This window comes from Gymnogyps californianus, chromosome 10, assembly GCF_018139145.2.
Source record: "Gymnogyps californianus isolate 813 chromosome 10, ASM1813914v2, whole genome shotgun sequence".
NCBI lineage: Eukaryota > Metazoa > Chordata > Aves > Accipitriformes > Cathartidae > Gymnogyps > Gymnogyps californianus.
Genome location: NC_059480.1, coordinates 10,088,785 through 10,105,156, shown reverse-complemented (window position 1 = coordinate 10,105,156; position 16,372 = coordinate 10,088,785).

Here is a 16,372-nt window from a genome sequence, read left to right as displayed (position 1 = left end):
CTAAGGTGGATTAGTAGTTACTGTGAGCAGATAGAAAAATATGGTAACTTCTCAGTTCTGACAAATTTATGCCGTGGGCCAACAGCATCTGCAACTCCTATACTGTGGTGATAGGCTCTTTAGAAATCTAGAGAGACAGTGTGAGATCAAAAAGCATGCTTTGACTTAGCTCTAGTTCAAAAACCAAAATTCATGCCGTGGGCCAACAGCATCTGCAACTCCTATACTGTGGTGATAGGCTTTTTAGAAATCTAGAGAGACAGTGTGAGATCAAAAAGCATGCTTTGACTTAGCTCTAGTTCAAAAACCAAAATGGCACACCAAGCCTGCATCCTACAGTGGCAAAGTCTGTGATCTGATAATCAGCCTCTACTTGACAAATGCATACCCTGAGAAACAAATCAGCCATGCTGTAGGCATAGGGGAAGACAGAAGGCAGAACCTCTTCCCCGTGCTAGCAGAAGTGTGGGACATTGCCAGCATAGCATGCAGGATGTCTTGAGTTTAAATAATGAATTGGTTTGAGTACCAAGGGCTTCACCAAGTCTGCACTGAAGTAATAAGAAAACTGGAGAGGATCCTGAAGGTGATGAAGTTCCGCTCCCAGTCATTGCAGGCTCGTCACTGCTTTCTAGGAACTCAGCAAGCTCTTAATACTGGGGAGTTTGGGTCCACTGTGCCTATAGGGAGGCTGTTCCTCATAGAATGTCGTTCCTTTAGTTAAAAACCTTCTGTTGACATCCAATTTTCAGTTTATTCAGGGAAAGCTCACACTGCTTTATTCTTGTGCCAGCATCTTCTATTTTCACACAAAGAGATCTTTCCCCTTCCTGGCATTTATCCCTGTGATGTATTTATAGACACTAACGGGCTTCTATCCATTCTCAGCTTTCATTTGTTAGCAAAAGCAAGTCAAGCTTCACCAGTTCCCTTCATTTGAGCAAAATTATAGGCAGTATTGTAGTCAAAGCTGTTCAACGTTGTGTATTCTTCCTCCAAGCATTACCTGCATGCTTTTAATGAAGTAGACGATGATGTCTCTGTTACTTTCAGAGGTGTCACTGTAGCAGCTTGTTGTCGTCTTACATTCAGATTGTATGCCCATATTCTTCTGAGTCACTTCTACCCTGATGACCTCCTATTTTATATCCCGAGGTTTTTTTGATTAGGCCATTATGACCTGATGTTTTATGATACTGAATTTCATTCTGTTTCTATTACTCTAATTCTTTCTGTCTAACCTTCCAATCTTCTTCTGTTGCTGATACAGCCTAAATTTGTGTCACTGGCAAATTTCATTAGTATGCTTTTTGTGGTAAGGTCATTGAAAATATTAAATAAAATTTCAGCATAGCTCATTGTCATCTCCTATTTATCCACTTCCCTTGCTCTCTTACAGTTAGTTTTTCAGCCCTCACCTTCTTCATCTCAGCTAATGAACTCCCATGTGGTGCTCTACTGAACTCCAGATAGACTAGATCTTTCTTTGGGTTAGAAAATCAGTTATCAGAGAAAGCTAGATGAAGCCAAACTAATCTGATATGGCCTGTCATTTCTTGTCCAGTCCACTCAGAATTTGGAGCCGGAAATAACTCAATTCTGCCTGTTTCATTTTCTCAATGCAATATGTTCACTTGAGTTTTATTTCCATATAACTCTTGGTCATTTCTATACCCTAGTTCCTTAGCTAATCTGCTTTGACTCCTATATTCTTTTCCATTTGGGCCATGCTCTACTTTCTTTTCTTTTTTATACTGTGTGATATATGTTTTTTGAATTAGCTAAATACCAAACTCTTCCTGTGGCAAATAGTGTAGTAGAGTATGGTTGACACATTGGTTTATATAGACCAGGATGATGCCTCTTCCTAGTGCTCATGGTGTGTGGTTGTGGATAACAGCCGGGGCAGTATAAACTCCATGTCCCAGCCATATGTGAACAGAAGATGATGACAACAGGTCACTGCAAAAGCAGTTGTGCACCCTTAAAGGGTACAGAGTTTTTAATTTTCAGATGAAGATCAGACTCAAAGGTTCAGCCATAGTCAAATACCCTGTTAGAGGGGTGAAGACAAGATATGCCATTTGCTGTGATTTATGGCACACAAGATGGCAGGCAGGGTAGTGTCCAGCCATCTCTCCCCCTTCAGCCTTGCTGACCATGGTCCTTTTACCTATTATGGCTTTGAGTCCATAGTAGGAGGCTTCAGTTACCATACTCCTCAGCATAAACAGCGGACAGTCTCAGTGGACAGTCAGGGCAAGATTCCAATGAAGAATAAAACAAGAAAAAAAATCTGGAATTTCTTCCTCTTTCCCCTCAAAAAATAACAGTTGTAATAATAAAAAAGGCAGGAGGGGATTATGGAAATAGCCATAAATTTATCTACTAACAGTGAGACTTCAGGGAGTTACAAAGGAGCCAGGCATTCAGTGTGTTAAAGGTAATAAATTGGTGGGTGCCTGCTCCTTTTTGGAAGTGTCTGCTAGAAGAGATGAACATCGTCTCTAGTAGACCTGACCGATGAGCTCTGGAATGAGCCCTCAGTGCAGCAGAGAATACCCAGTCTTGGAATGCCTGCGCAGTTTGGTTGTTTGCTACACCTTCCAGAATCGTTCTTGAATGTGCCAACAACTTTTTTTGAGTCCATTTTCCTCACCTGCAATTTTTAGCTTTTTAAAAGGAAGAAAGAGGGAAGGCACTCAGTGCTGCAGTTGTGATGTGCCTCGAGACCCTCTGTAAAAAGCAGCGGAAAATTAAAAGAAAGGGATTGATATGGACTACATTGCAGCCTTCAATTCATCATCATGTCCACAGCAAGTTTTACAGCATTACTAAAGTAAGGAAAGATCTCAGTGAGATCTCAATTTCACAAACAGAAATTTGTGTGGAATAACTTTATTGCTAATGATTTAGGAGAAGTCTGTTTCACCTGGAATGAATTTGACCCAATGACTTTGAATCTCTAAAATATTAAATGCAAATTTCTCTTCTATCTATTAGATCTTATCTAAAAAGTTTATTATAGACTGTCTTTGATACATTACTATTGGCTCAAAAAAGAATAGTTCAATAGTTGTTACAGAACAACCATTTATATTCTTACCTTAACAGCCATCACAGTTTTGGTTTAATATTCCTGTTTTCATGGATTTATCATTTGGCTATAAGATGTTCCAGACTGAAGCTTGGTATAAGGACTCAGCTAGGGATTGCATTTGTTCAATTAATCTGTTTGGGGTTTTGTTTGGTTTGGGGGTTTTGGGGGTTTTTTGGGTTTTTTTTTTTTTAGTTTCAGAGCTGCCATATAACACCAAAAAAAAATATACTATTTTAAAGAAGTTTGGGTTTTGTTTTTTTTTTTTTTGTCCCTAATATGAATTAATGCCACTGGGTATTTAAAATGTCAGGTGCATTTTCATTACTAACAGGTTTACTGCATGGTGCATTATTATATTTTCAGGACATATTACATGCATTTCTGTCACAAAGCATGGGACCAAAATATTCTGGGCCCACTTCTATGTGATGTTAAGGTAACTTTGGTTGGGTTTTGTGACGAAAAGCTCTTGTGAAGCTGGCAGTCACGGGATGATGATTCTAGCTGCTCGAGAGTCTTCAGATGGCAGGGACATCAAGGAAGCTTGCACAGTAACTTCATAGCTTTAACGCTGTGGCTGGGATCAGGGTTTGTGTTGCTAACCTTGCATTTCTGTAGATATTTGCAGCCACAAGCCAATGTCAGCCACTCAGTATAGCCACTCCACTGTTGAGAAGTGGCTTAAAACCTGTCAGTGTGCAAAAGCAGATTAAAATTGTTCTTCCTTTACCTTTTTTCTTCTTTCTTTCCATCTTCTCCAGGTTTCACTTCATGCTTTGTGACAGGAACAGAAGATTGGAAACAGTATCTGGAGGGCAGAAAATTGTTTGCAAATCCAAAGCACTGGATCATAGACTTGTAAGTTTAAAAACAAAAAAAAACCCCACCAAAACCTTATTCCTGATGAAATAATTCTTTCTTAGCTCATACTTTTATTCTAAGCATAATGTCAACGATGTATGCTTGTCATGGAAGGCCACAGTCAGGACCCTCAGCTCAGGGACTGACAGGATCTGTTGCAACAGTGTGTGCACAGGTTCTTGTGGCATATGTGGTGAGCAGCACTTGAGCTGCTTACGAACCGAACACAGCACAGGGACAGCAGCCTGTCTCCTCTTTTTTGTCCTTGGGTTAGTGCAGTATTAGAGCAAAGGAGATGTTGGTTTTGTCTGTATCTGCAGAGATAATTACGAATCTAAACTATATATGTTAATGCTTCACATATTTAAGTAGTTGTTTATGAATATGGATTAACCCAGCTAGTGAATATTAACAATGACAAATATCTTGTGTTCTTCAGCGTTGTTTATCAACAGGTATTCCAAAATTCATTGTGATTTTAACTTTATGATTTATACAAACTCTGCAATATGCACAGAAGTCACTCTAACAAATTGTAGGCAAAACGAGGCAGCAAATTAAGTGTAGCAATTAATGTATTCAAGCATAGTAACAAGGTCATCTGAAAGTAATAGACTTTAGGGAGAAGAGTTGCCTACATTAGAATTCAGCATCTCTGGACTACCATCTTTTTGTAGCAAGTTAACAGTAATAATAAGACTCTGAGGTTTTAATGGCTACAAACAGTCCAACAATGTTAGTTTCCAATCCCATGGAAGCATTGCTTTCCAACTACAGTAACATACACATGGTACTCGGGTATGAATTTGGCCTTGCCACTCTGCCAGATTTTGGTCAGCTTTGTATGACTGGTGGTCTTTTGAGGGCATGCCCTGTCTGCTGACCTGCATGACCAAATTTAACCTACTCAATGCAATTGATCTGCAAGAGGTGTGCAACAGAGCATAGTGCATCCTTCTAAAAAGAGAGTCACCCATTGCTTTACCAGTATCACTTTCACTTGTACTTCTCTTAGAGGCCTGCCACTCAAGTACAGACCTGCTTCTCTTATGAGTTCTGACAAGATCACAGCTGGAGATAGTATGGCTGCAGGCATTATGCATTTTCATGCACTGAGTACTGTTTCAGGATGAGAGAGAGAGATACAAATTTTGACATATTGAGGAAAAAATGAGGAATTCACATGGACTGCAATTTAAAAATATAGAATAATAAAAAATAATAGCAGTGAGTGTAAAATATTTTTTGGCCACTGACACTCTGAGCCTTTGAAACTGTTTTATTAAATATAGTAATTGTGCTTCTGTGAGAAGTGTCACAATTATTCTGCATTTTTGCCAAGCTTCTTGATCTGAGAACCATCAAAAGTGTCTTCTCAGATTGATTTGTACATTCCAGAACAGGAGATATGTAAAGGTCAGGAGATAGACTGTGTTTGTTATAATAATGATGAACTCTATCCTTAATATTTTTCATTAATACCTCTCAAGTACAAATGCATGCTTAAATGGAAATAAAGGGTATGTCAGGATAAAGAGACAAGTAAAGAGATATAAAGCACAACAACTGAACAATTAAATGGAGCTGAAGAATGCATTGCATTGTTCCAGGGTCATGGTTGATTTATATGGTTATTGGGTTGGGTAAGAGAGACCACACTGACTGTGCTTGTGTGGATCTCAGAAACAGAAACAGAAGGAAACATGGGGCAAAGAGATGTAAAAGGGCTGGATATAAGTGAGGTTGGGTTTGCATATCATTCATCATATTTGCATAGACCTAATAAGCCATTCCAAGACATTCTGGATGAAAGATCCATTTGGCGCTGGACTGCATAGACTGGCTCTGGTCTCAGGACTTAGCTCTGGATTTTCTAAAGTACATTCCATTTCTTTAGTGTAGGCATGCCTTAAAATGATTTCTTGGCCTGCTCTTCCATCAGCTGTGAGCAGCAAGGGGTTGGGGGGAAGGAGACTTAGCCATGTTGTGTCACATGGAGCATGTAGTGGTTACTGTGGTATTATATGAAGCATGGAAGTTTGGGAGGGTGAGGGTTACAACTAGGGAAGACAAAGTAGATAATTGTGCTTTGCGTTCAGAAGAAAAGAATTTCTTAAGGCATGTTGATATTTTAAGGTTCAGATGGGAAGCATGGTTACTGCACATTATATTTCATGTAACCTGTAGAGTTGGAACTAGGAGACTGTATAAAGTGGTATATTACAAGTTTCTGTGTAAGAACAAATGAGGTCATTAATTAGAGGCAACTGGCAGAATTCAGCTAATTCGAAATTATGATGGTATAGGATATGCTTTGTGCTACTAAGAGACATCAGACTACCTTGTGTTAAATACAGACTGTGTATTTAATTGTGGTCCAGGATTTTGATCCAGTAGTTTCTCCTTGGTGCAGGGTTACAAGTCTGTGCTATTACAGATTTCTCTATATTCCTGTAACTTCAGCTGATGTTGTTCTTTTACTGTCATGTTCTGCTCAATATGTTGATGGCTCAGTAATACCGTCATAGGGAGAGGTGGGCTTGCAAGCATTTGCTCTCCAGTTCTGAGCACAACCTGTGATAAGAAGAGACAGACAGTCCATGCTTCTGTTTCTGGTAAATGTTTGTGTGGAGCTGTAAAGGGGGATTCATTTCCTAAGAGATATTCAAAGCCTCTTGCCCTTTCTGTTTCTTGTTAGGAAATACTGAAGGTGAAACTCATTCCTCCAGGGTAATGCTTTAAAAGATCCTACTATATAGGAAATGGAAGTTTGTGCCAAATTCTGAATGTTTCCGAATGCCTGGGTACTCCTACCTCCGTCTGTTCCCTGACGCCAGCTCTGTGATTCAGTGCTGTTCTGAGCAATTCTTGCTCGTTTTTTACATTCTTTCCATTCAGATCATTTATGTTTGGGCTCCCTGGTTTTACAGGGAGATGCAGCGTTCTTTTCTGCACTGTGGGGATTGTTGACCAGTATGCAAGGAATATAGCAGTGGGGCTAGTGATTTTTTTCAGAAGTCTTTTTAATACTGTCACTACTGTCTGTACTTTGCCATTGCTCTGAGGATGACATAAAGAACCCGTGATGAAAACCTAAATACTGGAAAAACACTTGCAGTGCTTTAGAAGAAAATCAAGGCCTTTTTACCTGACATGAGACATTTAGAAACTGTCTTCCAATTATGGACATTAGAGAGCTGAGGATAATTTTGTAAGTAGAGCCAAGTCAATATATCTGGAAAAGTAATCAGCTACAATAGTGTACGTGTCCTTTCCAGAAAAACAGATGTATGCTAGCTGCAGCCAAGGACTGTAAGGTACCTTTGTGGAAAATAATTTTCTAAAGGCTTCGGTTTTTTCTCCCTTGTTACATGCCTGTAGCTCTCTATTGAAATTCTAGATAGAGCATTTGCTCTTGCAAGTGATTTTTCCTTGTATGTGTCGAAAGGCAAAAGAAAATCCTATCAGTGCTGGTCGAAATATTTGAATTATAAATGGAAGGTTACTTGTTACCTGCAACTCAGTAATGCCACTAGGATCTTGTGCTCTGTATCTTGAGTAAAAGCCAAGTCAAATATTCACTGGCATGTTTGCAGGTCCAAGTCATTGCTAGTGCTGCTTCTTCCACTTGAGTTTGTTCCTGATCCGTTTGCATGAGGTATATTGGTATGAATACTGGCTGGTCTTGTGTGAGCACTGTTCCTATACAGTCAGAACATGCATCCACTATCAATCTCCCAGTTGGTTGGTAACTGAATTGAGTCAGAACTGGCAGAAACACCAGCTTTGGTTTAATTTTGTCAAATTTTGTTGAGTCTCCTCCAGATCCACTTTTAAAAGTGTCTTTAATTATTTCAATAATTGAGCCAACCTTGGTAAAAGAATTTCCCCCAGAATAATTGTCTTGTGAATGAATCTTGGAATTTCTAGTAAGGCAAGTGTTTTATCTGAGACTGCTCTCATTAGCATAAACAAAGTACTGTCCATTTGTCAAAGGTCACAAAAACCTCAGACTGTACAGGCTGAAGCCTTAGACTCTTTCTGAAAACTTTACAGTGTCAAGCTTACTGGATTTGTGTGCTGAACTGGTAGAGGCACAAATTTTGATCCAGAAGTCATGACGCTTCAGATCTGCCTCTTATCTAGCAAGGTTGGAGTATAAGCAGAGGAAATTCAGGATTGTCTTTAAAAGCTGATGTGTGGTGTTTTGGAAAGGTTTTGTGTCGTGGTTTAACCCCAGCCAGCAACTAAGCACCACGCAGCTGCTTCCCCCTTCCCCCTCCCAGTGGGGTGGGGAGGAGGAAAAAAGTGAAACTCATGGGTTGAGATAAGAACAGTTTAATAACTAAAGTAAAATAAAATACAATACTAACTAAGAATAATAATAACATTATAATAATAATAGTAATGAAGAGGAATATAACACCAAAAAAAAGAGAAATAAAACCCAAGAAAAGACAAGTGATGCACAATGCAGTTGCTCACCACCCACTGACTGATGCCAGAGCAGCGATCCGCACCTCCCAGCCAACTCCCCCCTGTTTATTTACTGGGCGTGACGTTCCATGGTGTGGAATGCCCCTTTGGCTAGTTCGGGTCAGCTGCCCCGGCTCTGCTCCCTCCCAGCTTCTTGCACACCTGCCTGCTGGCAGAGCATGGGAAACTGAAAAATCCTTGACTTTTACCATTGCTGATATACACTGATACCTGAAGAGAAGAGGAAAGATGAGGAGAACTGAGATATGAGTGAATTGGTGTCTGACCAGATAAAACCCCATCATAAATCTCAAAACTTACATGGTATTTATCTTACCTCAAAGTTATTTTTCATGATTAAATTAAAGAATTTAGTATCACCATTACTGTCTTCCTAGAAGTAAAGCACTGCAGTCTTTTGCTTTGGTGGTGGAAGCTTAATTCTCCTGCAGTCAGTGAATATAAAGAAACGGAAATCGTGAAATGTGGTTTTCAAGTGAACTGGATGCTTTCCAGGTTTCTTTATTACAGCTGAAGTGAAGACTGTGTAGGACACTACTGAGTCTCTTGACAAGAGAATTCTAATGGAGCCTGAGATTGTGAGCTTTCTGTTCAGGCAGAACAGAGCAACTTTTCAAAGGTTGTCAAGGATGAAACTTAATTGGGTGCTGCAAGAGACTAGGAAATAATCATTCAAACTGCCTGACATGTAACTCCTAGAAATATAAAGGCATTAAAGGTCAGATGTCATGCATATAATGATAGAGCACTGAGAAAACTTGTATGAAGTCTAGACCAAGAAGAAAATCCAGATATTGTAACATTTTCGGCCTATATGGTTCTAGAGATCTTGGATGTGAATGACATTGCGGTAAGAGCCAGAAAAGTGAAACCAAAAAAACTCAAATCCCCAACTGTCACAAGGCAGCCAAAGACCATGCTGGACATATGAAAACCAATGAGAACCTACTGTGAGTTTTCAGAAAGCTAACGTTTACACCATGGCAGTCAGTATCGGATAAACAAGCGAATAACGTTGGTACTGCAAGAGGATTTAATGTGCAGAAATATAGAACACTGCTACAATTTTTGCAGAAGCAGATAAGGTTTATATCTTGTCAGTGTAAACATATGCAAGATTTTCTTACAAAGAAAAAAACTGAATGAAAAAAGCAAGAATACAGACCAGTTTCCCAACATCGAATGGAATTTTCTCATCTGTGAAAAATGCAACCACCAAATTCTTTTTCCTCACTTACTGCTCCAGCTGGTTTCCTCCCACACATCATCAAATCCTTTTATAGATTTCATTAGCCCAGCGTCTCCTTCTTTAACAATGTCAGACTCCTTTTCTGTGCTAAATAAATACAAATGAATATTAATACCTTCTTCTTTTGTTTGACTCTTCTAACTTAGAGCTACGGCAGATGCAAATTTTGTTCGCTGTGCTTGTATTCCATTGGAGGGCAAAGGACAACAGTTTTTTCATAGACTTTTATAACAGTAATTTAGAAACATAGTATAGGTAAGGTAGGTTTCTTGGTATACATGTGGAACACCTCTATGTCTGCAAACAGAAGATGATCCTAAACAAAAACTCTTTCCAAAATATGTACAAGATTGTGATTATTTTATACACCAGAAGTTAAATCTGCAAGGAATCCTGTTGATAGATAACTGGATGGCATCCTAGTTCTTTTCCCATACAGGAAACGAAAAGAAAATCCTTAGGTAACACTATGTATAAGGCTTTCTTTTGTCATAGTAATATGCAAAATATTTCAATGCATCACAGACATAATTTTGCCTTACTTAAGGCAGACAAAAATTCTTCAAACGAGTCAATCACTCCCAGCAAGAAAAGCATCTTACTAGTTTATTTTCCATACAGTTGGATTCTGTGTTGTTCAGTATTTTTTTATTCATTTTATTTACAAATCAAAGGACCTCCTTGTTCATCTGTGTAACATTTTTGGTATCATTTGGTTTCAAATATGAAGACAGCTTATATTATTTGTCCTTTTGTAACAACAGAAGTGGAATAAAGTTGCTGTGCTCTGAGATATTATTTTATCCAGCCTTCCCAGTGGATCTAAAGAACCTGATTTAGTAGGTCACTTAAAGTGCTGGGGAGAAGTGAAGGACACAGGAGAAAGGAGCATGATATAACTCAGTCACAGAGAACAGGATTTGTTAAACTTTGTGGTTCATTTTTTTTGTATTTTGATCAAAGGAGGAAAACACTGCTGGACTCAATTGCACTCTACTTCTCCCCCTGGCCCCATCCTAGAGGACATGCTTGCATGTTTTACTTCCATCTGGTTTGTGCCATGCCAGTTTGGAGTCCTCTGCTTCTGCCCTGTCCTTTTCAGTTCTGCTAGAGAATCTTCTCTTCTGTCTAGCGTAACTAGATATTTCATTCCCGTGCTTCAAACGTAATATGGCTGTTCACAATCTGGTTTATTCTTAAAGCACCAATTCATTCTTTAATGCTTGTCCACCTCAAAGTAATGTATCTGTAGAAAATTAACTTGATGATGGGAAAGTTCTGCCCACAGAAGTAGAAAGCTTAGAAAGCTTCTGTTAGGATCAGTTCTCAATTATTAACAACGATGTAAGTTTGGAAAGGTTATACTGAAGACTTCTCCATTTAGGGTGGTTTTAAGTATCAGGTGGCATTTGTCATAAATTTATGCCACAAGTCGGTAGTACATTTCATTTGGTTTAAATGAATTTCACTTTGGTGAGGCTAAAATTAATCAGGGACAGCATTAAGCTGTAGATACACATTAACTTAGTAAACAGCTCCAGCCTTTCAAGATATTATTTCTTCTTATGTAGTGCTGAACGTTCAGTCCACAGCTCTACCAGCAGATCAGAACATGTGAGCACTTACTAATCCACTTCAGCATGAAGTGTAGAGGCTTAGCTCAGGATCTGCACAGATCTACTACAGGTTTGGGGTTTTTTTTGTCTCACATTATATATTTACTGAAGTTAGACTGAACGACAATTTATTCTGTCTTCACTAAGAATATGAAGATAGCTGAAAGAAGAATTTGATTCAATTCTTTTATTTGCTCTTGAATCCAGCCTGAAGTTCACACTACTGGCTCAAAATAAGAGCTTTTTTTTTAAAAAAACACATTTATGGGCTCCACAGAGTGCATATTGAGTGGCATATTTGGCGGGTTTGAGCTCAGTCTTGTTCAGGAAAGCTGTATTATTTTACACTATTAGATTATTTTAAAAGCATCCTGCCAAGAGAGTATGTAGCAAGAAGATCATTCAGTTACCCTGATTAAAAACATTTGCAGATGTCATTTGAAACTTGTATACAAAAGCCATTTCTTTTGTTACCATTTCTGTAGTTGGCATTTTCCTTCTCTTCTCCATATATGTGCATGTTCACAGAAAACTGAAGATCTACAACCAGACCATGTTTTCCCAGTTGGGCTGGAGTCAGAGCAGAAACCTTGCTTCAGGTCAGCACCCTGTTGTAGTGTGCTGGGTCAGATCAGCAGCCTGGGGGGTGTCTGATGGTGCCCCAGCAAGCTCAGTTACCCTTGGTCCTGGACCTGAATTGTTGAGGTTGTTGCTGCCTAATCTCTCCTGCCTGGCTCTGTCTCCAGGTGGAGCATGTGGGTGCACTCAAGTGATGGCTGTGACCACTAGCTTTTAGATGTCATGTGCTGTAACTTCTAGTGAAGTCAGAGCTGATTTCAAGAATATCTATGTGTAAATGATAGTAGCAGACCATCTGCTATAGCTGCTTCACCAAGAAAACCACAATCAAACAAGCTATAAATATTTCTTTTAAAAGATGAAAATAATTCTTTCTACCATGTAAGAAACCGATACAATTCTTCATCATTTCTAACAATACACGTTAGCAATGGAATCACAGTGAAAATGAGGAACTAGGCCTTACTACAGAACATGCTTTATTAAAAAAAACTTGCCTTGAATCCATGATACAGCAAACTGCACTCAAGTATATAAGCCCTTCCTCTCCATTTAGAAGGAGGTAGGCCTAGCCTTAGATATGGACCACATATAAATTTTATTTTGCATTGATTTAGGATAACTAATGATTCCAGCACACTCTCTCTCATATTCTTCAATGCCTTTTGTTTCTGCCTGCTCATTTGAAAGTGGCAAGTTCCACCATGAGAGGGTTGACAAAGACATATCACTGTATTCCAGGGATGGATGAACTTTTCTCTCACATCATTTAAGATACAGTAAGTCATTCATTTTGCTCAGAGAATTGCTACTTGTTTCCCTTAGATTTGATTAAAGACCCAGATATGGGCAGAAATTTTAAGAACCCTAATGTAAATACTAATTAAGAATCTTGGTTATTCAGATATCAGGGTCTTCCAGAGCTTTGGTTTGCAGCAGACAGGAATCCTGGTGTTAGAGTTCTCCTTCTAAAGATTTGAGAATGGTTGAGGCTTCTCCAGCGCACCTAACTTCTGGAAGTGTACAGCATTTTTAAATTTGTGAGTCTAAAATTAGCAACAGTAGATTTTAGTGAGATATGTAAATTACTGATACTAGGAGCTTTCCACCTGTTCAAATTATCTGAGTGTTCAAATACAGAATGAATAATCAACTTAGTCACCAGTTTTTGAAAACTTAAGTTGTGCTGTACGTAATTTCTTGTAATACTATTTTTTTAATGCTTTGTACTTTTACTCCTAGGGGTTGTTAATTATACTGTCAGATTAAAAAAAAAGTCAGCTTAGTATAAAATAGTCATCTTTCTCCCTGAAATATGTCTGAGTGCACTGCTGTGTTGCATTTGAAGTCTAAAATGAATTTGTTAAAAAGGGAAGAGAGCACTGGGTAGACACATTTCATTAAATGTCCAATTATATTCGTAGCTGGAGCTGTAGTGATTCCTCCCTGACCTTTAATAGAGAAGTTGCTCTCCCAATAATTATAATTGCTTGTTAAACTAACCTAATAGTGCAGTACTAGCCTATAAAGAGCTGTTTAAACTTGAGATTCAGGTAGCTCTTTCTAGGCACCTCTTTTGTTAAGGCTAATTTGAATCATAGAGGTTATTCCACTGTCCTCTAAGAGGAAGCATTCTTGCCTGACCATTCACACAAAATCTTGCTAAACAGTAATGCAGCAACATCTCTAGCTGAACTGCCATTTTACTGGTTTGTAACAAATGCCACTACATCAAAGGGCTGAAATTATGTGATAAATAACAGAAAACCCTTAAAATATGAGGCTTAGAATTGTTTAGGAATACTCCCTATTCTCTCTATTAAAATTCTTCAGACTATAGTAAGTCATCCAGTTGCCTGAATGTAGAATGCCCCATCTTCAGTGGGAGTGGGTTCAGATCCTAAGGAAAAAGGAAGCAGTTCAATGGCAAGATTGCTACAATGGATGAAAAAGAGAGGAAAATGTAATGCCGGGGAGGAATGTAAACTAATATTAAGCTTGGAAATTTCAGAACAAAGTAATTCCTACTTTTTAGTTAAACAATAGTAAAGAAGGCTGTGCAGAGCTGTCCTAAGTGATGAGCTTTCAGTTTGTTGATTAAACTGGGGAAAAAAAAAATGTAGATTAAATTAAAAAAAAAAAAAAAACAAAAAAACCCAAAAAACCCTGAACTTTGTTAAATGAGTTTGTTTGGGAAAGTGTTTATTTTGGTTTTATGTATCAAGTTTTTTCCTGCTGAAATAAAAACTCTCCCCACTTTATTTCCTGAATGTTCTTAGTCCTCCTTCCCCCCATCTTTTTCAAAACAGCTCAACAAATTCAAATTTCCTATCACTTTAGCTGACCTGAATCTATCTTCCAGCAAATTCATCATTTTTTTAAAGAACTTCCTCAACTCAAAATGCAAGATGAAGCACTAATTCTCTTGTTGTAAGCTGAATGAAAACCTACACCCATACTTGTACTGAACTGATAGTTAAAAGTAAGTAAGTTCAAAAAGGACTTGTTCAAAAAAGACTAAGAGGCTGCACTGAGTTAAATGAGGGGTAAACTTGGGTACACTATTCAACAGTTCAAAGTTATTCAGCTGGAAAGCTCTACAAGGCCCTTGCCTCTGGGTATGGCCACCTTGCATACCTGTAAAATAAGGGGAAAACAGGAATACATTCAGAAGCAGGTGTTCCCACAGGGAATGGTGAAATGAGCATCCTGTTTGAGGGAGGATGTGGTTTGCAGGTGGCAAAGAGGAACTGGAGACCTGCCAGTGTGAATACCAGTACGGCATTCAAGTTAACTCCATCAACCTCCCAGCCAACTCAAAGTAACACGTGCTGCATGCTAATAAACATCGTATGGCTTTTCAGTCTGTGGTGGGAAGGGCCAAAGCTGCAATTTTTCAGATAAAGTACTGGTATCTTGTGATACCAGAGCAGTAATGATTTAATTAACAAGTTTCATTGTAAAGGCAGAGTATGGACAAAGGAAAAGATTTCAGAATCACAGCAATGTCAGAAGCTAAAGTTTAGGTGCGATGGTGGGGGAAGTGGCTAATAAGCTCTTGTCAAGAGGAGATTCAGGCTAATGGAAAGTTCAACAGAAGGACCCTGGAATGTCTCTAGACAGTTGGCAAAAGCATAGTAGTGAAATGCAGGAAAATGTTAAAATATCTTGTCAGAAACACGCTATCTGTATGAAGGTTTCTTGGTTGGGGTTATTTTATGTCATTTCTTATTTCAATACACAGCAGCCACCAGGCCACATGAAATTCCTAAAATAAGATTATAAATTATGTAATTTTACTGTGCTGTCATGTCTGTCAGCTTCACTTGGTGATGTCAGTGGAGGAGCCATAGAAGGAGATGCATGTATGGAGGGGTTTGGTTCTATTTGGCAATAAGTCTTTTCCTTTTTTGGATTTTAGTGATCTGATTAGAATGTGTTGTCTAGTATAAATATTAGCTAAATACTTGGAAAGGTCTTAAATGTTTGCCAGGAGTGTTAACAGTGGGACCCAGTTACAGTAGAAAAGATACAAAACCAAGTATTCAAGATGTAATCATCACAAGTCTCCATTACTAATCTCTCTAATTATCAGATTTTAGCCTCCATAACTGCAATTACATATAATCCAGGTCAATCAGCAATGTATAGGAAATTAAAGTAGCATCTTATTGTTGAAGGGAATATGTCATTGTGGATTGTAAATGACAGATAAAAAAACCAAGGGGACACAACAGTAGGAATGTATCAGTCCTTCTGCAGGACCTCATCTGATAGCTATTAATCAGAGAAGGAAACCTTGGGCTAGATTCTTAGGCAGCCTAAATTGTATTGTCTAGACTAGTGTGAACAGAAGGGATTTACACCAGCTGTGATCTCGTCCCACAAGTTTGAAATTTCACATTTAATTTTATAGCACGTCAGAAAGCCTTCATTCTTTTTTCTGAAAGAAAGTTCTGCTGGTTATATCTACAGAAAATTGAGCTTGTCTGGGGTCATCAGCTGCTTTTACTACTTTTTAAAAAGAAAAGAGCTTACAGTTGACTGTATCTTTAGAGGTACACATTTAGGATGTCGTGTGGTTATCTAGCATCCAGCGGTGGTCTGCAGCTGTGGAAATAATTGTGGAAAACTTTAGCAGAGTTCAAGTAAAAGGAGCATATATTTTTTAGTTATGTGAGGGAAATGTGAATCTTCCAGATCTGAAACCGTAACATGTACAGCACAGGAATAGCACTCAAAATTCAGGCAAGTAGGACATGAGAGGGTAATAGAAACTATGGGGTGCTGTTGATCATAAAGCAAGCTATGCTCAATACATAGCCAGATCACTGCTGCATCAGTCCAGGTTTGAATATCTTTGGGCAAGTTGCTCAGGAATTAACCGCTATATATAATTGAATAAAACATACTTTCTTTCATCTAATAGCAATTCTTGTACCCAACTTTCTAGGCCTTTGTCTTCAATAA